Here is a 24,986-nt window from a genome sequence, read left to right as displayed (position 1 = left end):
CCCATGCATCTGCTGCCCTTGTCTTCCTAGGTGGTAGAGGCTGTTGGTTTGGAAGGTGCTGTCAAAGGACCATTGGAAAATTGCTGCAGTGCATCTTGCATATAGTGCATTGCTGCTGCTGTGCATCGGTAGTGGATGGAGTGAATGTTTAAGTTGCTGGAAGGGGTGCTGATCAAGCGGGCTGCTTTGTCCTGGATGATATCAAGTTTCTTGAATGTTGTTGGAGCTGCACGCATCTAGGTAAGTGGAGAATATTCCATCATACTCCTGACTTGTAGATGGTGGACAGGCTTTGGGGTGTCAGGAGGTGAGTTAGTCGCTGCAGAATTCTCAGCCTCTGACCTGCTCCTGTAGCCATAGTATTTATATTGCTGGTTCAGTTTATTTTCTGGTCAATGGTAACCACCAGGATGTTGATAGTGGGGGATTTAGCGACGGCAATGGAACACCAAGGTGAGATGGATGGATTCTCTCTTGTTGGAGATGGTCATTGCCTGGAGCTTGTGTGGCACGAATGTTACTTGTCACTTACCAACTGAGACCTGAATATTTTCCAGGTCTTGCTGCATATGGACATGGACTGCTTCAGTATCCGAGGAGTTACAAAAGGCATTGAACGTTGCACAATCATCAACGAACATTCCCACTTCTGACCTTATGATAGTAGAAAGGTCATTGATGAAGCAGCTGATGATGATTGGGCCTTGGACACAACAATGAGGAACCCCTACGATGATACATACATACGAATGTACAAACTAGGAGCAGGAGTAGGCCACTTGGCCCTTCAAGCCTGCTTCGTCTTTCAATAAGATCATGGCTGATCTGACTGTAACCTCCTGCCTACCCCCGATAACCTTGCACCCCCTTGTTAATCAAGAGTCTATCTAGCTCTGGCTTAAAAATATTCAAAGACTCTGCTTCCACTGCCTTCTGAGGAAGAGAGTTCCAAAGACTCACGACCCTCTGAGAGAAAAATTTCTCCTCATCAGTCTTAAATGAGCGACCCCTTATTTTTAAACTGTGACCCCGAGTTCTAGATTCTCCCACAACAGAAGACATCCTCTCCACATCCATTCTGTCAAGACCCTTCAGGATCTGAAAGGTTTTGATCAAATCATCTATTAATCTTCTAAACTGTACAACTATTCCTCATGAAACAACCCGCCCAATCCTGGTATTAGTCTATTTAAACCTTCGCAGAACTGCTTCTAATACATTTACATCTTTTCTCAAATATGGAGACCAATACTGTACACAATACTCCAGATGTGGTCTCACCAGTGCCCTGTATAACTGAAGCATAAACTCCCTACTTCCATATTCAATTCCCCTCACAATAAATAATCACATTCTATTAGTTTTCCTAATTACTTGTACCTGCATACTAGCCTTTTGTGATACAAGCACTAAGACAACCAGATCCCTCTGTATCTCAGAGCTCTGCAATCTCTCATCATTTAGGTAATAAGCTTTTTTATTCTTCCTGCCAAAATGGACAATTTCACATCTGCCCACATTATACTCCATTTGCCAGATCTTTGCCCACTCACTTAACCTATCTATGTCACTTTGTAGCTTCCTTACATCCTCTTCACAACTTACTTTCATACCTATTTTTGTGTCACCAGTAAATTTAGCAACCATATCATCTGTCCCTTCATCCAAGTTGTTTATATAAATTGTAAAAGGTTGAAGCCCCAGCATTGGTCCCTGTGGCACACCACTCATTACATCCCATCAACCAGTAAAAGACCCATTTATGGCTACTCTCTGTTTCCTGGTAGCTAACCAATCTTCTGTCCATGCCATTATGTTACCCCTACACCATGAGCGTTTATTTTCCACAATAATCATTTGTGTGGCACCTTATCAAATGCATTCTGGAAATCTAAGTACAGTACATCCACTGGTTTCCCGTTATCTACAGTGCATGTGACTCCTTCAAAGAACTCCAATAAATTGTGTAAATATGATTTCCCTTTCACAAAACCATGTTGACTCTACCTGATTGTCTTAAACTTTGCTAAGTGCCCTGCTATAACATCTTTAATAATAGCTTCTAACATTTTCCCCATGACAGATGTTAAGCTAACTGGCCTGTAGTTTCCTGCTTTCTGTCTCCTTTTTTGAATAAAAGAGCTACATTTGCTATTTTCTAATCAAATGGGACCTTTGCCGAATCTAGGGAATTTTGGAAAATTATAACCAATGCATCAACTATTTCGCTAGCCACTTCTTTCAAGGCCCTAGGATGAAGTCCATCAGGACCCGTGGATTTGTCAACCTGCAGCTCCAACAATTTCCTCAATACCACTTCTCTGTTGTCCTGGGACTGACATGATTGAATAAACTACAACTAAAGATGACTGAATAAATCTGAAGCCAATGGGAATCAGGGAGAGAAACTATCCAGTGGCTGGAGTCATTCCTGATGCAAAGGAAGATAATCTTTGAGGCCTATCATCTCAGCCTCAGGTCATCCCTGCAGGAATTCTTCAAGGAAGCTTCCTGGGCCAAATTATCTTCAGTTGTTCTTCCCTTCATCCTAAGGTCAGAAGTGGAGTTGTTTGTACAGTTTTCAGTTCAATTCATAGGTAACCTCCCTGCTGATGAGGTAATTAACCACAGTCCACAAGGCACTATAGGCACCCCTCTCTGTCAGAGAGAGACAATTGGTTATATAGCTTGAGGGGCACCACTCCACATCAAGCATGGGGCAAGGCAAGAACGCAGGCCTCTGTGTAATACCACAGTCAACCTGTGCCATTGGCATTTTTTTTTTTATCACACTCTAGCCAGTTGAGCTAATTAACTCCCACAGTTCCATTCACAATTTGTTAGATAATGAAGTCAGCCCACTCAGCAATGCATGAACAACATTTATCTCGGCTTGGGCTGCTGAAAGGCAATGGACATTCACATCACACAAGCGCATTCGTTTTCACTGATAGTCAATTTCAATTGACAAGATTTGCCAACCTCAGCACATGATTTGGTACCATGTGCTTCACCTCATTTCCAGAACCCCATCAAAAAATGGAAAAGTGATTTGACAACTGAAATAAAATAAAATGAAGACCAATTAGTTTGAAATATAAAACTTGTAAAAGAGGCTGTGATGAAATATGTCTGTCATTACTAATGCACTTGCTACATTATCAGAAGTTGTAACTTTGTGCATTAGATTTAATGAGATGTTGTAAACATTTACCAATGTTCTTAAAATTGCTCCTGGGAGTAAATTGGTATAATGCACATTAATGCATTGGCCTGGCTTTCATTTCTATTTGGCTTAAAAGTTTGTTATATAGCAATGAATTGAATTTGTGTAAAATTGCTGAGGCTTGACATCGAGTACAGTTTGCCTTCATGACATCTGCTCAAGAGCTGGCATTGCAAGAGATGGAAGTTGTGTTGAATATATTGAAATAGCACATGCAACAGTGTGGAAGCTCAATAAAATTCTTAAGTATGTCCAGGAGAATGCAGTAAAATGCCAGGCTGCCCTTTCAGAACAACAATCAAATGCTATAAATGCCCTAATGTGGATGCCTAAGGCTTGTGTTCCAATTGAAGTCAGGGACATGAGTTATGTTGTATGCTACAGTCTTGAGAAGGAAAATCTGAACAAATCCAAATCCTGTTGGGAAACAACTTTGCAAAATGAAAAACAGCTGGGATCAAAATGTTAATAAAGGAATTTACTATCTCTGCTCTTTTTTACCCATTCAAGGATTGCTGGCGTCACTGGGAAGGCCAGTGTTTAATTACCCATTCTTAATTGGCCTTGAGAAGGTGAACCACTCTTCTGAACTGCTGCAGCCTGTGTGATGAAGGTACTCTCACAATGCTTTTAGCTAAGGGGTTCCAGGATCTTGACCTAGCGACCATGAAGGAATGGCGATATACTTCCAAGTCAGGATGGGTATGTGACATAAAGGAAAATTTTTGAGCGGTGACCCTGTCCACCTAAGTAGTAGAGGTTGCAGTTTGGGAGGTGCTGCAGTGAGTTGCTGCACTGTATCTTGTAAATGATGCACAATGCCGCAACCGTGTGCTTACGGTGAACAGAATAGATGTTTAAGTTAATTGATAATATGTCAAACAAAGTAGGCTGCTTTGTCCTGCATGATGTCAAGCTTCTTGAGGGTTATTGGAGCTGCATTCATGCAGGAAAGTGATTCCAGCACATTCCGGATTTGTGCCTGTTAGATAGAGGAAAGACGTTGGGGGGTCAGGAGGTGAGTCACTCACTGCGGAATATCCACCCTCTGTCTGCTGTTGTAGCCACCATATTTGTGTGCCTGGTGTGGTTAGATGTCTGGTTAATGTTAACACTCAGGGTGTTTGATGGGGCAGGATATTTAGGTTGGTGGGTGGGCGCGATCGACGGGCCTGGGGTAGGCCAGGGAACGGACCGCCACCCGTGATTGGCCCCCTCAGCACTGCCAGGGCGGGGGCCCGAGGAGGGCGGGCGCTGAATGAAAGCCCCCTGAAGGCAGAGAACTGCCTCAGGGAGCTGAAGGCTTGAAAACAGTTAAATAAAGTTTGCAAAATCAGGAAAAAAAGTCCAAACATCACAATCAGTCACCTGAACATATACATGATAAAAATGCTGTCCATAGATTTTTATTTTTATTTAATAACAGAAACCTTACCCCACCCTTGGATGAGGTTTCATGAAAAATGCAAAGTCCTCCTGGCCGATTTGCCGTAGGCTGGATGGACCACGAAAAATCGGAGACAATTACAACTTTAATGACCTTAATGGGCCTCTTAATTGTCGGTGGGCGTGCTTCCAACTTCTGCGCATGCCCACCAACTGAAATATTGTGTGAGCGCAGGATGATGTTGGGACACTCGCTCGACATCCCGTGCGATTTTGCGTCCGATGGGGTCGGGCATGCCAGCACGCCGACCTACAAATTTTGCCCATGGTGGGGGATTCAGCAATGGTAATACCATTGAATATCAAGAGGCGGTGGTTACACTCTCTCTCATTTGAGATGGTCATTTCCCGGCACTAGCGTAACATGAATGTTACACACCACTTCTCAGCTGAGACTTGAAAGCTGTCCAGATCTTTCTGCCTGTGGACATGGACTGCTTCATTATTCAAGGAAATGCAAATGGAACTGAGCTTTGTGCAATCATCAACATAATTTGACATTATGATGGAGGAATGGTTATTAATGAAGCAGCTGAAAGCGGTTGGGCCTAAGATGCTTCCCTGAGGAATTCTGTAACAATTTCCTATGATTGAGATGATTGGCCTCCAACAACCACAACCATCTTCCTTTGTGCTAGGTATAAGCCAGCCAATGAAGAGTTTTCCCCAATTCCCATGTCCCTCAATTTTACTCGGGCTCCTTGAGGCCAGATGCTGGACTGCTTTCTTGTTCTAATTAATTTTGTTACTTTAAACACTGGAGTACACACGCATCAGTTGTAACAACTGCGGAATCAGGTCCTAGATGAGACATCATACTTTACGATCCATGATCCAGTATGTATACGTGGAACTTTAATGAGCTCATATTACACAAACCACAGATGTACTCAGGCAAATCACACTACACAATGCAGTACGATTACAACATACAGTGGTTAACTCACAACTTTTTCACTAATTCTACCTTTTGTCTCAACATTCAATTCATGCTACCAGTAAATTACAATACTTTAAAAATAGGTAAAAGTGACACCAGAATAGCAATGTGGAGACAGCGAGATGGATGGAAGTCCTCTCAATCTCATCCAATTATTCTGTCAGCATGGTTATGTGACCCACTTCATTTTATTACTATAAACACCAGTGACCAAACCAGCATCTCCCAGACCATCAAAAATGTAGATCAATGACTGTCACACATTCTATCAGTTTTCTCATCTTAAGAAGAAACCCCTGCCTTGGGCCAACTTACACAACGCATTTGCATTTTCAGCAGAAAACTATTTTAACTTATTGTGTGCTGATCCCGCAAACAACTCAGGATATCGAGGTACGTAGATAGTGCAAACCGTTATTCCCAAGCACACTTGATCAAATGCTGTCTTGATGTCAAAGGCAATCATTCTCACCTCGCCTCTGGAATTAGGCTCTTTTGTCCATGTTTGGACCAAAGCTGTAAGGAGATCTGGAATTGAGTGGTCTTGGCAGAACCCAACTGAGCATGGGCAACATCGTATATCACTTTGCTAGTGCTCGAAAGAAGGGTGATGAGGTGGTAATTGGCCAGATTGGGTTTACCCTTTTTGTGGGTGTGACACCCCTGAGCAATTTTTCACTTTGGTGAGTGAACCTATGAATAGTATAGCACAACTGAATCAAACTTTAAGATGCAGTACAGGCTTTCAAATTCAGGGCTTTAAAAAATGGTGTCTGAATATCAGAGGGCAGATATTACTCAATGAGAAGCAGCTTCTGCCTTACAGAATTGGGTTGGTGAGTGGGGAGTTGCAAAGGTGTGGTTTGAGGCCCCTATATTTAGCTAGACAATGATACTAAATATTACCTCCTTAATTTGGAGTCAAATCTAGACAGGTACAATTGCAAAAAGGCAATAGGTAATACAAATATAGTTGACAAAGTGATCAGGGATCCGCTTTAGTCATTATGCAGATTTCCATTCACTGAATTCATGCAGGGTCTTTGATTACCTTCGGCATCAGCGTTCCTCAAGAAATGGGCAGAGTTTTAAGGTTTGTAAAGCCCTCAGTGCCCCACTGGGCTTGTTAGGGCTTCTCAGGGTGTGCAACTGAACCTGTGTCTGCAGTGGGTGCAGATACTGTGTAGGTATTTTTTATGAGGCTAGAGAGAACATTCCTAATTTTCCTTGAGACCTGTCTAAGGTCTGTGGGGTCCCAGGGCAGACTAAATAAAAGAAAACAAGTTTTCCATTTAAATCGTACTTTGCCATCCCTCTCGCTGAGGGTGAAGAAAGATGCTCAGGGCCTTCAAGATCCTACTCTTTGTAATACTTCACCTCCACCCGCCCCACATCAGTGGGTTGCCTTTCTTGACTTAAGCTAAATAACTTTGAATTACTCTCCTTCTGAGTCTGATGAACGCTTGCTTTTGCAGTTTTCTAATTAAAAAAAAATGTCAGAGAATGTTTCTGCCTGTGTTTATCTCCTTGCGATCAATAGTCCATTATCATTTCTAGCACCTTGTATCTAAGAGCTTTATTTAAAAACCTTGTATGACAGTACTTTGCTTTAAGGAACCCACTGCTTAAATGTAACCCTTTACCAATCCTTTCTGCTGAAAAATGATTTAAAATGTGGCCCTAGCTTACAAAGTGTCCCAACCTTGAAAGAATCCACTTACTTGAATAAGAGATAAAAGCAGAAAATGCTGGAAGTACAGAGCAGACACCTCAGTAGCTGGAAAAAGGTAGGTCACTATATGAATGGGCACCCTTTAACTGACAAAACATCTCTGCCTAAAACATGGGTGAGGATTTTACGGTCCTGTCATGGCGTGTCTGTCCCCGGTGGATGCGGTGAGCTATCTAAATTTCCATTCAGTTTGGCAGGACCGTAATACCTCACCGGGTAGGAGGAGCCGTAAAATCCTGGTCGTGAATCTATTTCTTTTCTCATTTCGGAAACTGATGGACCTGCTGTGTATTTCCAGTATTTTCTATTTTTATTTTATATATTTCACATTTTTCTTTTTGAAAATTTCATTGCATTTTTCATGATGGGATAAAATTGTTTCATTGGTGATAAATGTCGCCTGGTTAATATATCAACTGCATGACTGTAAATCATTACTGACCTGTTCCATGGGTCGCTGCATATGTGGGCTTCAAAGTTTTAATGAGTAAAATACAGAATGGTTGGCATTATGGGCACGTGCAGGACTTTCTGGGTACAGTGGGTAGCACCTGTGCCTGGTAGTGCAAACTTGAGCTATGTGCACTACACAGGCGAACTGCAGCCTCTTTACTCTCTTTTATAAATGAACTAATTAACAAATTAACAGCCCTTTAACAAGGAATTTCTGTTAATAGTAACAGTTCACATAATGGTAGGAAAGAATTACTCCTTTGCTGGGTATCGAAAGCGGGCCACGGTGGTGAAAGCACCGAATCCTACCCACTAGAACACCAGTGAAGCCAATTTTGGGCCCCAAAATTACCAGTCCAGTGACCTTACCACTACAACAGCCTCCTCATATAGGTTTGAGTTCATTAAGTATATGGTTAGTAGTTTAACAAGTAGGTGAGTCGCAATAGGTGTGCTTGGATTGACTCCTCAGTTTTCTGTTAATGAGAATGCTCCTGATCTCATTGAAACACATTGAGTAAAGTTTCCTTGGAATGAGATAAAAGGAAATAAAAAAGGACCTCAGTGAATTATAAGTAATCTTAACCCCTCAACAGAATGGTCTTCGCCAAATCTTTTGTGGCACTGAACTTATTTCCTATTTCAATTCTGAAAATTTAGGAAATGGAACAACTTTTTTCCCTTCAAAGATTCTCACCCAGAGTTAATACTTTAAAACAAGAAGTACAAAAATTAAAATTCTATAAACTGGTAAAAAAAAAATCATGAAAGAGGCAATACTCGGGTTGCAAGATTGAATGTCTGAAATAACAGTGCCTCCAAAAATCCATGGTGACTTATTTTTGCCCTAAGCGGTCTGGCCCCTGTTCATAACATTGAGGTGGGGGATGAAGGGCAGTCCTTCTGTTTAGCTATGAATGTTGGAATGCCCTCCCTTTGGCCCCCTGCTTTCACTGGGCTTATTGATGGCCAAGGAAATTTGGGGGTCCCTGTGAGGCATGGCAGCATGTCTCCTGGTGTCCGGAGTCCATGCCTTATTCTCAGCCTTTCCTGAGTCAATAATCTTATTTGAAGCAAGCAGAGGCTCTGATTCCACCCTTCCCACCCCCAGAAGACCAATCAAGAATGCTTACATAAGGCAGGAGCCTGGTTTAATTCGGTCCTAGCCTCAGTTTAGACAATTTTTGTACATGCCCATCGGACTTACAATGAGGGTGCATCGGTTGGGCCACCGACTTTTGAACCCAAAATGTTTTGAATGCTTTCAGAAAATATTCCCTGGAACAAATCCATTTGAATAAATTTAACACCAAGACAATGGGCTTGTTAGTTAATTAGTAACCAAATCTAGATATCAGATTGAGAACTATCCTTTCTGTTAACTTGTGAGAACTATTGGGGCAACACATTGTTGGAAATCTATTCAGTTACCCTTTGATCAGAGGCCTGTGCTAAAATTATTACTGTGATGTCACATGCAAGAGATGCCATGATGTATTTCCATAGGAATTATGCAATTAAACAAAGTAGAAAAATTGAATTGGAGAGAAAAGGGGTTGGATTATACAGTGAGGGTGGGCTCCCCACACCCCAGCATGAATGTCAGGGGTGAGCCCACCTCCACTTGGCTGGCTCTCCCCACTTCAATTTTTCAGCTGACAGGCCTTTAATTATTATGAGGCAAGACTTCCACCCCTCTCCAGGAGGAAGTCCCATCTCATAGAGAAGTCTGTCTCTTAGAACTGCCAGCCAATCAGAGGCCGATAGTGCCACAGTACAGGCCGCACCAAAGGGAGCGGTGGCTACTGCTGGAATTGCAGCTAGGCCAAGGAGCAGGCATTTAGCAATGGACCTGGACCTCCAGATAAGGCAGGAATCTTGCTGGGATGAGGCTGGCAGGCCTGGTCGAGGGGATGAGGGGGTTAGGGGAGAATGTTGAACAGGGTAAATGGTGCTGGGGGAGGTAGGTGAAGGGTAGACACCGTGGGGAAAACATAGTGAGGGGCCTCCGATTGGCACCTGGGGCCTGGAAATGAGGCACCCCACCCCCCACTTCATGGTGATGGCTGATTGTGTGTGTGGACTTGAGTATTAGATACTATGCGATACTCGGATAAGATACTGTAAAGTACACTCTGTACTACATATGGGGGTCGGAGGTTGAAGGTCAGATAGCACATGTTAGGGAGTTAGCCAGCATGGCAGATTGAATGATGTTGTTCCTGCAGTTAAATCTGTGACTTTGATTGTTGCTCTTTCAGACTAAGACATGACAAACCCTATTCACTGACCAGCAGCCCGCAGGGACAAACCTGCTGGGTTACATAGAGATAAAAACGAAAAACTACTGCGGATGCTGGAAATCCAAAACAAAAACAGAATTACCTGGAAAAACTTAGCAGGTCTGGCAGCATCGGCGGAGAAGAAAAGAGAGGACTCGAAACGTCAACTCTTTTCTTCTCCGCCGATGCTGCCAGACCTGCTGAGTTTTTCGAGGTAATTCTGTTCCTGCTGGGTTACATGTTGGGTGCAGGCTACTCCCGTCACCCGTTAAATCTGAGCAGTGGTGGGATGAGGCCGATGAGTGGGTATTAATTGGCTCAATTTGGCCATGGGTGGGTGGCCTACCTGACCCCTCCCCAGCCACTCATAAAGCCGTTGAAAGGGCAGGCGGGCTGTGACGGTGGGTGCACAGTCGATGGCATGGCACCCTCATTTACAGGTCCACCTGCCTGCTTTCCCATCCGTGGGTGGCCTGTAAAATCTAGCCCAAGGTCTTCCTGGTCTTATCCCTCAAAGCTTTGGCAGATGGGGCCAGAAAATTGTTTAGGGTCAGCTCAGCATTTACGTCACTAGAACATTAAAAGCAAGAACCGTCAGTTAGACCTGGGGTGTCCAGTATTTAAAGGCCACTGGAAGAAGCACAACACATGCTGCTGTCAGGTGGGGTCTGTGCCATGACTCTTGCTTGTTATGTAGCACAGGTGCCCCCCCCAAAAAGAAAAGTTTAGAAAAAAAGATTCAGTTCATTTCCCAGCAGTACAAAGGCGATCAAAGACCCATCTGCTCCTCCATTTCAACAGGACTTCTTGCCAGAGGCAGAAGAGACCATCCCATCCCTGTATTTAAATGGCGTGAAAGGGAGAAGGTCGGCTAAGTTTGGGAATATCTTTACTGGGCGGAAGCCTAACTATGCTAGAGATGTGCTGCAATTGAATCAGGAAATCGAGGCTGCATTATCTTTGTGAAAAACAACACTAATGCACACCAAAAATTAATAGAAGATTAGTGCACACAAAATATAATTAACACATAACTCTCAGCAATAGATTATTTTGCAGGCTGGTGATGTATGCCTCCATCATTTTCGGTTGGCAAACGTAAATTGGAAGTGCTCAAAATTCACAAACAGTTGGTGCTTCCTTACTTCTCAGTTGCCTGTGGGGGTTATTACTTCATGCTTACACAGATAAATGGAAGATCTGGTTTGAATATCGGAAATCAGTGCAACTCTGTGACCATCTGTACTAAATTCGTTGTTGATATTGCAAATAGTTTTGCACCTCACAACGAGCAACAGAAAACAAAGCAGCAAAATACACAACATATTTATAAGTTGAATTTATCTGCACTTACGTACTGTTGCTGATAACTGGTCCCTTGCCGAGACTCGTTCTCTTATATTATATGAATCCTACTTTCTACCCCTCTTTTGTCACGAGGGAACAGCTTAATACTTTTAAAGTCAAATTTCAAAGATTTTAGTTTAAAAAGTCTCTCCATTACATTCAATCATTATGACCAATATCAAGTTTTATCTCCGCCAGGTCCATAAGGTCCTTTCTTCTCTAGACATCAATAAGACATCTGGTCCTGAAAGTACCCATCCTAAAGATCAGTGTTTCTCAGTTTACCTTGTGCTGCCTGTTCAATTTCTTGCTCCGAGTTCAATCTTCGTTGTGAAAATGTGTTAATATTCTCTCAGCCTGTGAGACAGGCGATCCCTGTCACCCTTTAAATGGCTTCGCAACTGTCCTTGATTAGTACTTTTAAAAATTATGGATCATACTGTTACTTACCAAATGATCTATTACTTTGGAAGTTCTGACCTAATTCATAATCATCCCTATGGCTTTTGGTATGTTTGCTCCATTGCTGATCTTTTTGCCTGGAACTTTATTCTTGTGCATTTTAGTGAAATTTCTTCATTATCTTGGCGATGCCATTTGCTAATGCCTGGCATTTTGTACTTCCAAACAAGTTACAATTTTTTGACCTAACCTCAAAGTTATGTCCATGACTATCTAGTTTTCTCTCAAACAACTCTACCTATACTACAGTTGATGGGTAATCCTTTGACAATTTCCAGGAACTCCGGGTTGCCCAGGGGTCTGCCGTTTCTCCCACTCTGCTTCCACTTCCTATCGATGACCTCCTCAGTTCATTCTCCAACACCAGCCACCCTTAATCCAGAATGATTCCACCCTGTATTTCTCAACTTCCTTTAAATTGCACACCTTCAATGCTGCAAAGCTTCACTCCTCTTGCAATGCAGCAGCTGAATTACTATGAGAGATCTTCCGTTTCTATGGTTCTCGGCCTAGAACCTTTCATGTATAAAACGAAACTTTAAAGCTGCCGAGTGCAGAGGTGGAAAATTCATGTCTTTCAATTTGGCAATGAAAATTTTGTTGCTTTGAATTCCTCCACAAGCTTGGCATTTTTCTCTCGTGCCCAACACATCTCACTCTCTTGTTCTGCTGCCCTGGTGGATCTAGAAATATTCCTTTGTTTTGATTTAACTTCATCTATTTAGTCTATTATTTTTTATGACACTGCAAGGTCCCCTTTGAGAGATTTTTCCCCCAATTTTTTTATTCCTTTCCTTTGATCCTGGGTGGGGATTTGTTCTTGGGGCCTGGGGTTCAGAGGTGAGGTCAGAGCCCATGGTAGGAGTACCAGAGACCTGGGGTGGGGGTTGGATGGGAGAGGTCGGAGGCCGGGCAGGGAGATTGGAGGCCTTTGGTTGAGAGGGTGGAGGCCTCGGGTGGGGTTGGAGGGGAGCTTTCGGGCCTGTGTAAGGGTGGGGATCAGAGGCCTCATAGGGGAGATCAGGGTAAACTGAAAGGATCGCTGGGGGTTGTGGGGGGTGTAGTGGGGGTTGGAGTGTCAAATCACAGCAGTCAGCCAGGTAGATACGCTGGGTCCAGCAGCTAAGTGGAAAGGTCTTTATCTCCTGAGCCAGCAGACCATTGCCTTGGTTTAGCTGCCAGATTTTCTGAAGCCCAGGAAACCTGGCCATCCAATGTTAAATTTCAAATGATGGGTACAAATGAGACACAAATGAAGTATGCAATCATATCATAATATTTAAAGTGCCAACCCACCTCTTCCGAGCAGGTTGGTCACCCACTCCACATTAAAACTGGAACTGGCTGGAAGTGTGTGGTGTTGGCATTCAAATCTTTAACACTTGAATCACCCTCCTAACACAACTAAAACCTGGTCTTTGGGGGGCTAAAATTCCCCCTATTGGCTCTAGAATTGTGTTTGGATCTGGTAATGAATACATGCAGAATCAACCATAACTAGCCTTGAAATGTCAATGGTATTTGAGCTAGGTACTTGAAAAATAAATACAATATCATTGATTCATTTCATGGAAACACCAATGTATAATAATTATGGAGTGGGTTGAATAATTTATCAACAAGTTCACTAATATTTTGACATTTACTGTGACAGAATGAAAATGGCAGTAAATTTTTTATGTTGTTGGATTCCATCCAGTATCATCAGTCTATTTACTCTGAATACTTGAAGTTAAAAGAAAATTTGCAATATAAAGTGTACAGGATGATTATAGACAGTTTACTAAGTTCTAATATTTGCTCATACTGAGCAAGAAAGATTTAAATCTGCAGCCTGTCTGCTTGATTTGAATGTATTCTTTACTCCAACTTACTGACCTGATTTTCATGCAATGCAAGAAACCTGCACCAGTTCAGAGGATCACATATATTGACGAACGCATATACCTGCGAATATACGAAATAGGAGCAGAAGTAGGACATTGGGCTCCTCCAGTCTACTCCACCATTCAATAGATCATGGCTGATCTGTTTGTGTTTTGAATTCCTCATTCCTATCCACCCTGATAACCTTAGATCCTTGTTAGGCAAGGGAATCAATCTACCTCTGACTTAAAAATATTCAATGACCCCCCCTCTCCACTGCCCTCTGAAGCAGAGTTCCAAAGTCGCACAACCCATTGAGAGAATAAATTTCTCCTCATCTCTGCCCTATAAGGGCGACCCCTAATTTTAAAAAAGTGCCCCCTCGTTCCGGGTTCACCCACAAGAGGAAACATCCTTTCTGCTTCCACCTTGTCAAGACCGTTCAGGATCTTGTATACTTCAATCAAGTTACCCTTCACCTCTTCTAAACTCCAGTGGAAACAAGCCCAATCTGTCCAACCTTGCCTCATAAGACAAGCTGCTCATTCAAGGTATTAATCTCATAAACCTCGTCTGAACTGCTTCCAATGCATTTACATCCTTCCTTAAATGAGACCAAAACTGCATACAGTATTCAAGGTGTGGTCTCACTAATCCCCTGTACAACTGAAGCATAATATCCTTACTTTTATGTTCAGTTCCTCTCATAATAAAGAATAGCATTCCATTAGCCTTCTTAATTACTCACTGCACTTGCAAACCAGCTTTTTTGTGACTCATGCACAAGAACACCTAGATCTCTCTGAACCTCAGAATTCTGCAGCCATTCTACATTTAAGCAACACACTGCTTTTTTATTTTTCCTGACAAAGTGAACAACTTCACATTTCCCACATTATGCTCCATCTGCCAGATTTTTGCCCACTCATTCAACCTATCTATATCTGTCTGTAACCTTCTTACGTCCTCTTCACAACATATTTTCCTGTCTATCTTTGTGTCATCTGCAAACTTAGCTACCATGCCTTCGCTCCCATCATCTAAATTATTGATATAAAAAGTTGAGGCCCCAGCACAGACACCTGCGGGACTCCACTCGACACATCCTGCCAATCAGAAAGAGACCCATTTATACATACTCTCTGTTTCTGCCAGCCAGCCAATCTTCTATCTACTCTAATATGTTACCCCCTACGCCATGAGCTTTTATTTTCAGCAGTAACCTTTGATGTGGCACCTTATCAAATACCTCATGGAAATCCAAGTACAGTATGTCTAGAGGCTCTGCTTTATCCGCCACGCATGTTACTTCTTCAATGAACTCCAATAAATTGGTTAAACATGATTTCCCTTTCACAAAACCATGTTGACTCTTCCAAATTACCTTGAGTTTGTCTAAGTGCCCAGCTATAACTTCCTTAATGATTGATTCTAACACCTTCCCCATGACAGACATCAAGCTAACTGGCCTATAGTTTCCTGTTTTCTGCCTCCCTCCTTGAATAGAGGACTTCTCTGTGGTCACTATTGTGGTCACTGTGACCTAGGGGTGCCTTTAACCTGAGGTCATTAACTAATCCTGTCATATTACACAATACCAAGTCTAATATAACCGGCTCTCTGGTTGGTTCCAGAATTTGTTGCTCTAAGAAATTATCTGGAAAGCATTCTATGAACTCCTCATACAATTTACTACTGATAATCTTATTTTTCCAGTCTAGATGGAGATTAAAATCACCCATGATTATTGTTGTCCCTTTATCACAAGCGCCGAATATTTCATCTTGCATACTTTGTCCTACATTTTGGTTATTTTTAGGGGCCCTGCAGACCACTCCCACTAGTGACTTCTTTCCCCTACTATTCCTCATCTCCACCCAAACCAATTCTACATCCAGATCTCCTGAAACAAGGTCATCATAACTATTGCACCAATGCCATTCTTGATTAATAGCGCTACCCCTCTACTTTACCTCGCTTCCTATTCTTCTTGAATGTCATAGTTCCCTCAATAGTCAGGACTCAATCCTTGTCATCCTGCAGCCAGATCTCTATATATAGATCTCTATAATCTTGCTTGCTTTTAAGTTAGCATTTTACTAAATTGAGTGTTTTAGGTCTCTTGGAGGCTTGGGGGCAGGACTAATCAGGAAAATCAAGCCCTGTGCTGGAGCGCAGGTGCGATCAGCAAATTAGGTTACTGGCCTAATCTGGTTCTGTAAATGCCAGAAAGCAGATTCATTTGAATCTCAGTGGTATACATAAGGCAGGTAGGTAGGTAGGCAGGTAGGTAGGTACTCTTTCTGTCTCCTGGGGACCAGGAGTTGAGAAGCTGCATTAGAGGAGTGATTTTTGAAAACATCCAAGAGTGATAACACAGGGGAAACATAAATTCATTGAGTGGGATCAGGAGCCAGTGTGGGAGGAGTGGTGGCCTTGGTAAGTAGGACCTGGTGAGTATTTCTACTATGTAGTCTTTAAAGTAAAAATTGGCCTTTAGTTTTGATTAAGTAGTGTTTAAGGTATAAGAAGTCCAGTATGGTCCCCATTATATACTTACTTCCTCTAGTTTAAAGAATATTAAAAGTAAAGGGAGCCATTTAAGGGTAAGTCATGGCAGGGCAGCTTGGTGATGTGGGAAGCTGGAGACACTTCCAGTGTCTAAGGGGTCCATGTGTGCAGGAAGTGTCTCCAGCTACAACTACTTGGAGCTGTATCTGGAGTCACTGTGGAGCATCTGCGAGGCTGAAATCTTTGTGGATAGTGTGTACATTGAGGTGGTCACATTGCAAGTAAAGAGTGCACAGACAGAAAGGAAATGGGTGACTGCCAGAGAGGGTAAAAATACTAGGCAAGTAGTGCAGGAGGCCCCTGGGTCCCTCTCTAACAGACTTTCCATTTTGGATATTGCTGGGGGAGATGGTTTCTCAGGGGAGTTAAGTGAGAGCTAAGTCTGTGGCACCATGAATGGCTCAGCTGCAGGAGGGGCAAAGAGTGGGAGGGTAATAGTGATAGGGGATTCTATTGTAAGGGAACAGATAGATGTTTCTGTGATTGCAGACGTGACAGCAGGATGGTATGTTGCCTCCCTGGTGCCAGGGTGAAGGGTGTCACTAAGCAGCTGCAGCACATTCTGAAGGGGGAGGGTGAACAGCCAGAGGTTGTGGTCCATATCAGTACAAATGGTATAGGTAGAAAGAGGGATGAGGTCTTGAAAGCAGGATATAGGGAGCTAGGCAATAAATTAAAAAGTGGAATATCAAATTAGTAATCTCAGGGTTACTTCCATGCTAGTGAGATCAGGAATAGGAGAATAGACCCAGATGAATATATGGCTGGAGAGATGCTGTAGGGGGGAGGGATTTAGATTCCTGAGGCATTGGGAATGATTCTAGGGAAGATGGGACCTGTACAAGCTGGACAGGTTGCACCCCAGCAGGACCAGGACCAATATCCTCGCAGGGGTATTCACAAGTACTGTGGGAAAGGATTTGAACCAGAGGGACAGGGGGATGGGAACCTGAGTGGGGAGACATGAGGGAAACAAAGATAGAAATGAAAGATCGAGTAAAAAGTAAAAGTAGAAGGCAGAGGAAACTAGGGCTAACATCAAGCAGGGCCATAGTACAAAAAAAGTGTTTTTTTTTTAAAAAAAGTTAAAGACCAGTCTAAAGGCACTGTCCAAATGCACAGAACCTTTGCAATTAGGTAGACGAACTAACAGTGTAAATAGATGTAAACTGGTTCAATATGATTGCGATTTCAGAGCTCTGGCTGCAGGGTGACCAAGGCTGGGAACTGAATATCCAAGGGCTTTTGATATTTGGGTAGGACAGACAAAAACGAAAGGGAGATGGGGTGGCGTTGTTGGTAAAGAATGACATCAGTGCAATAGTGAGAAAGGATATTGGCTCAAAAAATCAAGATGTGGAATTGGTCTGGGTGGAGCTAAGAAGCAAGAAGGGGTGGAAAACATTGGTGGGAGATGGCATTAAACAGGAAGTTAGAGATGCATATAACAAGAGCGCTACAGTAATCATGGGTGATTTTAATCAACATATAGACCAGGCAAACCAAATTAGCAATAATACTGTGGCGGATGAATTCCTGGAGTGTGTATGAGATGTTTTCTTGAAGTACTGGTCTAAAAAACCAACTGAGGGACAGGCTATCCTGTAATGCGAAGGGGTTAATTAATAATGTTGTGTGGTGTCCTTTAAGAAAGAGTGACCATAACATGATATAGTTCTTCCTTAGGATGGAAAGTGAAGTAGTCTAATCTAAAACTAGGGTCCTAAATCTAAACAAAGGAAACCACAAAGGTGTGAGAGGTGAGTTAGCTACGATAGATTGGGGAACTTCATTAAAATGCATGACGGATAGGCAATGACTATCAGTTATGGAACAAATGCATGCATTGCAACAGTTATAAATTCCTTTCTGGGGCAAAAACACAATAGGAAAAGCAGCCCAAACATGTCTGACAAAATAAGTTAAGGATAGTATTAAATCCAAAGAGGAGTCATATAAAGTTGCTGGAAAAAGTCACAAGCCCAAGGATTGGGAGCAGTTTAGAATTTAGCAAATGAGGACAAAGGTTGATCAAGAGGGGAAAAATAGTGACAGTTAACTTGCAAGGAACATAAAAGCTTAGACTGTAAAAGCTTCTATGAGTATGTTAAAGGAAAAAGATTAGTGAAGACAAATGTAGGTCCCTTACAGTCTGCAATGGGAAAATTTATAATGGGGAACAAGGAAATGGCAGAGCAATTAAACAAATCCTTTAGTTCTGTCTTGACGGAGGAAGACGCAACTTCCAGGGAATGCTAGAGATCCAAGGGTCTAGTGAGAAGGAGGAATTGAAGGAAATTAGTATTAGTTTTAAAAAAAAGTGCTGGAGAAATTAATGGGACTGAAAGCTGATAAATCCCGGGGGCCTGAACCTAGGGTGTTAAAGAAGATGGCCATGGAAATAGTGTATGTGTTGGTTGTCATCTTCCCAAATTCAGTAGATTCTGGAACAGATTGGAGGGTGGCAAATACAAATATACCAATTAGGAGTAGGCCACTCGGCCCTTAAAGCCTGCCCAACATTCAATAAGATCGTGGTTGATCTGATTTTAACCTCATACCAGCCTACCCCCTATAATCTATCTACCTCTGGCATATCGAGAATCAAGTACTCTGCTTCAACAACATCTTGAGGAGGAAAATTCTAAAGTCTCAACTGAGGAAAAAAAAGTTGCTCTTCACTGTCCTAAATGGGCAACCCCTTATTTTGAAACAATGACCCCTAGTTCTAAATTCTCCCACAAGAGGAAATATCCTTTCCACTTTCACCCTGTCAAGTTCCCTCAGGATCTTGTATGTTTCAATCTAGTCGCCTCTTACTCTGCTAAACTCCAGCGGATTCAAGCCTAGCCTGTCCAGCTTTTCCTCATAAGATAACCTGCCTATTCCAGGTATTAATCTAGTAAACTGAAAAAAGAGACATGTTTAAGCTTTTCGGCTTGCACTCATCAGGATACTCGCAGGAATACCAATATAAGAGGGAAAAGCAACAATTTACACTACGTGTGAAGAGTGACAACCAATTTAAGATTCAGTCAGGCTCAGTGTGGTGCATTTGCATGTACTGGGAGCTACATATATTAATACACAGGGCCCTGTTCTTGGCAGACAGAACATGTACGTACATTGTGCCTGCTTCAGCTAAACAAAACGAGTGACAGACATTCGCTGACTCATTCTTCAGGGCATTGCCCTGAAGAATCAGGGTCAAGCTGCCAGGTTTAAATTTCAAACAATGCTTGGCAGTTAACTGTCAGTCACCACCAGTGACGCATTTTCCATGGCAACGGCACTTGCCAACCAATCAGCACTCTTTTCACATACAGTATAAATTGTTGTTTCCCCCTTATAATGGTATTCTTGCAAAGTGTCCTGACGAGTGCAAGGAAAGCTTAGACGTGTCTTTTTTTTTTAAGCAATGCTCAAGTCCTGTACTATCAAACGACTATAATCTAGTAAACCTTCTCTGAACGGCTTCTAATGCATTTACATCTTTCCTCAAATAAGGAGACCAATACGGTACACTGTACTCCAGATGTGGTCTCACCAATGCCCTGTAAAACAACTACTTTTGTATCCAATTCCCCTTGCAATAAACAATAACATATCATTAGCTTTACTAATTACTTGCTGCACCTGCATATTAAACTTTTGCGATTCATGCATGAGGACACCCAGGTCCCTCTTCATCTCGGAGCTCTGCAATCTCTCACTGTTTAGATAATTTGCCTCTTTTTATTTGTCTGCCAAAATAGACAACCTCTCATTTTCCTACCTGATGCTCCACTTGCCAGGTCTTTGCCCACTCACCTAACTTATATGTATCCTTTTGTAGCCTCCTTGCGTGCTCCTCACAACTTACTTTCCTACCTACCTTTGTCATCAGCAAATTTAGCAACCTTACGGTCAGTTTTTTCATTCAAATCATTTATATAAATTGTAAAGAGTTGAGGCCCCACCACTGATCCCTGTGGCACACCACTAGTCACATCCTGCCAACAAGAAAATGAGCCATTTATGCCTATTGTTTTCTGTTAGCTAGCCAATCTTCTATCCATGCCAATGTATTAACCTCTACACCCATGAGCTTTTATTTTCTGCAATAACCTTTGAGGCACCTTATCAAATGTCTTCTGGAAATCTAAGTACACTGGTTCCCCTTTATCCACAGCACCTGTTACTAACTTAAAGAACTCCAAGAAACTGGTTAAACATGATTTCCCTTTCACAAAGCCTTGTTAACTCTGCCTGGTAACCTTGAATTTATCTAGTGCCCTGTCATAACAGCTTTAACAATAGCTTCTAATGTCTTCACTGTGACCGAGGTTGGGCTAACTGGCCTATAGTTTCCTGCTTTCTGTCTCCCTCCCTTTCTGAATAAAGGAGTTTCATTAGCTATTTTCCAATCTAATGGAATCTTCCCTGAATTTAATGAATTTTGCAAAATTAAAGCCAATGCATCAACTATCTAACTAGCCACTTCCTTTAAGACTCTAGGATGAAATTTATCAGGACCTGGGGACTTGTCAAGTGCCACTTCCCTGGTGATTGGGTTCCTCCCTTCCTTCCAATTCCTGATTTACAGCTATTTCTGGGATATTACTTCTATCCTCTATAGTGAAGACTGATGCAAAATACTGGTTCAATTCATCTGCCATCTGCTTATTTTCCATTATTAATCCTCAGATTTACTTTCTAAAGGACCAATGCTCACTTTGTTAACTCTTTTCACTTACCTATAGAAACTCTTACTATCTATCTTTATATTTCTAGCTAGCTTTCTCTCATACTCTAATTTTTCCTTCCTTATTAATTTTTCAGTCATTCTTTCCTGTTTTTCATATTCTGTCCAATCTTCTGACCTGCTACCCATCTTTGCACAATTATATGCTTTTTCTTTAAGGTTGACACTATCTTTAACCCTTTTAGTTAACCACGGATGGTGGATCCTCTCCTTGGAATTTTTCTTTATTGTTGGAATGTAACCCCACTATTTTAAGAAAAAGGGAGGGAGAAAACTGGGAATTACAGACTAGCATTTTCCCAACTGATGTTGGGAAAACCAGAGTCTATTGCAAAGGATGTGATAACAGGACACTTAGAAAATATCAATGAGATTAGACAAAGTCAACATGGATTTATGAAAGGGAAATCATGTTTGACAAACCTACTGGAGTTTTGAGGACATAGCTAGTAGAATAGATAAGGGAGAACCAGTGGATGTGGTATACTTGGATTTTCAGAAAGCTTTTGATAACGTCCCACATAGAGGTTAGTGTGCAAAATTAAAGCACATGGGATTGGGGAGAATATATGGCATGGACTGAGAATTATTTAGTAGACAGGAAACAGTAGGAATAAATGGGTCTTTCTTGGAGTGGCAGGCAGTAACGAATGGGGTACTGCAAGGATCAGTGCTTGGGCCCCAGCTATTCACAATATATAGCAATGATTTGGATGAGGGAACCAAATGTAGTATTTCCAAGTTTGCTGACAACACAAAACTTGGCGGGAATGTGAGCGGTGAGAAGGATGTAAAGAGGCTTCAAGGCGATTTAGACAAGTTGAGAGTGGGCAAATACATGGCAGATGCAGTATAATGTGGATAAGTGTGAAGTTTTCCACTTTGAATGAAACATTATTATTATTATTTAAATGATGATAGATTGGGAAATGTTAATGTACAAAGGGAGCTGTGTGTCCTTGTACACCAATCACTGGAAGCAAGCATGCAAGTGTAGCAAGCAGTTAGGAAGCAAATGGTATGTTGGCCTTTATTGCAAGGGGATTGGAGTACAGGAGCAAGAATGTCTTACTGCAGCTGTACAAGGCCTTGGTGAGACCACACCTGGAGTATTGTGTGCAGCTTTGGTCTCCTTACCTAAGAAAGGATATACTTGACATAGAGGGAGTGCAGTAAAGGTTCACCAGACTAATTCCTGGGATGGCGGGATCATTGTATGAGGAGAGATTGGGCTGACTAAGCCTGTCTTCATGAGTTTAGAAGAGTGAGGGCATCTCATGGAAACATATAAAATTCTGACAGGGCTCCGCAGACTGGATGCAGGGATGATGTTTCCCCTGGCTAGGGAGTCTAAAACAAAGCGTCATAGTCTCAGGATACGAGATAGGCCATTCAGGACTGAGATAAGGAGAAATTTCTTCATTGAGGCTGGTGAACCTGTGGAATTCTCTACTACAGAAGGCTGTGGAGGCCAGGTCACTGAATATATGTAAGAAGGAAATAGATTTCTAAACTCTAAAGGTGTCAAGAGGTATGGGGAGAGTGGGAGTATGTTGAAATATAGGATCAGCCATGACCATATGCCATGATCATATTGAATGATGAAGCAGGCTTGAGGGGCTGAAAGGCCTAGTCCTGCTCCTATTTTCAGTTTCTATAATGGCTATCAATCATATTTATTTACTTCATTGCATGCTATCAATTCATTTACTTTGTTACGAATGCTATGTGCATTCAGAGTCGTTAGTTTTGTCTTTTTGTTATCTTTGTAACATCTAGTCTTGACTGTTGATGTATTCTTAAGTTGTTTTTCTCTGTCCTTTCCTGCCATTCTCTGACCCTCATTTCCCATATTAATATTTTGCTCTCCTGCCTCGACTTTGCTACATCTACCCAAGCTTGATCCCATTCCCCTCCCCCTCCCTTGTTTAGTTTAAAGCCCTCTACTTCCCTAGTTATGCAGCTCATGAGAACACTGGTCCTAGCATGGTTCAGGTGTAGACCATCCCAATGGTACAGCCCCCACTTTCCCCAGTGTTGACGCCAGTGCCCCACGAACCAGAACCCACTTCACCCACACCAGCCAAGCATTCATCTCTCTCATCTTATCCCCCTCGCTATACTGTCCCATACTACCACTATATTTCTGTTTGTTCCCCCTGCTTGAACAACTTTCTCTACCATGGTGCCATTTAGAATATACTGTGGAAAAGATGAGCTGAATACATTGAGGTACAGAGAGATCTCAACTAAAGTGTAGCTCACTTCTGGATTCCAGACACAAACTGACTCTTCACTTGGGAGTGAAATTCAACTCTGGAGGAGGCACAAAACGGGTGATAGAGGAATAGTCACCAATTAAATAACCCCTGACCCCACTACACCCCAATAGAATTTACTACTCTAACTCATCCAGCTCCCTTTTGACTACTTGCATGAATCCACACTCTCTGCACTTGTTCCAAGGTGGGAAAACCTAAGCAAATCAACTAACTGACACACATCCCAATCCAAACAGCACTGGAGTAACAAAGCAATAAGGTCTCTGCTGCATAAAAACTCAAACAGGCCTGAGTTCAAACAGTAATCTCCTGAGATGAACATTTTGCGGAACTCATAAAAGCACTGCAGCCACTGAAGGAGTGTCAGACTCCTTACTTAGTGAGTGGTGTATATATTTGAGCTGCTGAATGTTGGCCCTCTCTACATCTGCATTTTCTAAGTCAGCTGGAAGTTATAGGATAGCCAAAACCAGCTTAAAAATGGCAAAATTACAGGATGTGGAAATTCTCTTAACGGTGAAGCTTTCTGAAAGGGTGGTGATTTCCCATAACAAAGCAATGTTGTGTCAGTGAGTCTTCAAATATAATGGCTATCAAAACACTGGAATACAAACATAACCCAAGCAGAATTGGTTTTGCAATAAACCACAGGGAAACCAGGTTCATATTTATCACTGCAAAACCTGGACAGAATGTTTCGTAATAGAACACTGACCTAATTCTGACTTGAAAGACTTGGGCAGCGTACTACACAGGGAATAGTTGCCCTAAGTAAGCTCTGTGCCTTCAGGGAGCTTTCACTAAGCCCACTCACTGATTTTCACGCTCGCCCTCCTTCCCCGCCCCACCCAGGCAGCGTTGAGTGTTTCAGCACGTGATTCACGCTGGCTGGCCGTTAATTGGCCAGCATGAAATCACGGTTGGGGCCTGGTTGTGGGCAGCGGGCCGTTGTGTGGCCACTCCCAGGCTCGCCCGCCACACGAGGGGAAAATCCTCCCCTGTGTAAATTTACTTAGTCAGGGAGCTGAAGTTTTCTAACATTTAATTTTAAAATCTTTAAGGTATTTAAAATTAAGTTAAACATGTCCCCTCATGTGACTCTGACATGAGCAGGGACATGTTTAAAAATGAGATTTTAAAAACTTTTTATTTTTAATTAACATCAGAAACTTCATCCCGCCCACGGATGAGGTTTCCTCAAAAATCCAAAGGTCGCTTGGCCTTTTCACCTGCCCACCAACCGTAAGGTTGGACAGTCAGGGAAAAAAATCACCTTAATTAATTTATTAATGGGCTGAACAGCCCTCTTAATTGTTGGCAGGCACACAGCCAACGTGTGCCCACTGACTGAAATATTGCACGAGTGCGCAATGACTTCGGGATGCTCACCTGACAACTGCTATTTCACACTTGTGCATGTTGGGCTTGCGCCTGCACGCTGAGCTGAAAATCCAGCCCATTGAGTAAACTAATTGGGAATAACTGTTCGAAACTCCCCTTATTTATTAGCTTTGTCATTGAAGTGAAGATATTTGATTCAATTGGTAGGAACATGATTTCTTCACTATTACACATTTTGTTGTTCTCCAGAAAGTAGTTGAAGCAGTCAAATGGCAATGAATTTGACTGCACTTT

General features: G+C 42.3%; 1 protein-coding gene across 8 annotated transcripts in view; it reads right to left on the bottom strand.

Moving 5' to 3' along the window:
- Nucleotides 1-24,986, bottom strand: part of LOC144691639 (FERM and PDZ domain-containing protein 4-like) — a 646,062-nt gene that overhangs the window by 79,648 nt on the left and 541,428 nt on the right. The gene's annotated exons all lie outside the window — the stretch shown is intronic.

Source organism: Cetorhinus maximus, chromosome 16 (genome assembly GCF_964194155.1).
Source record: "Cetorhinus maximus chromosome 16, sCetMax3.hap1.1, whole genome shotgun sequence".
Classification (NCBI taxonomy): domain Eukaryota; kingdom Metazoa; phylum Chordata; class Chondrichthyes; order Lamniformes; family Cetorhinidae; genus Cetorhinus; species Cetorhinus maximus.
Note: the sequence above shows the minus strand (reverse complement) of the source record. Positions and strands in the feature narration are given on the sequence as shown.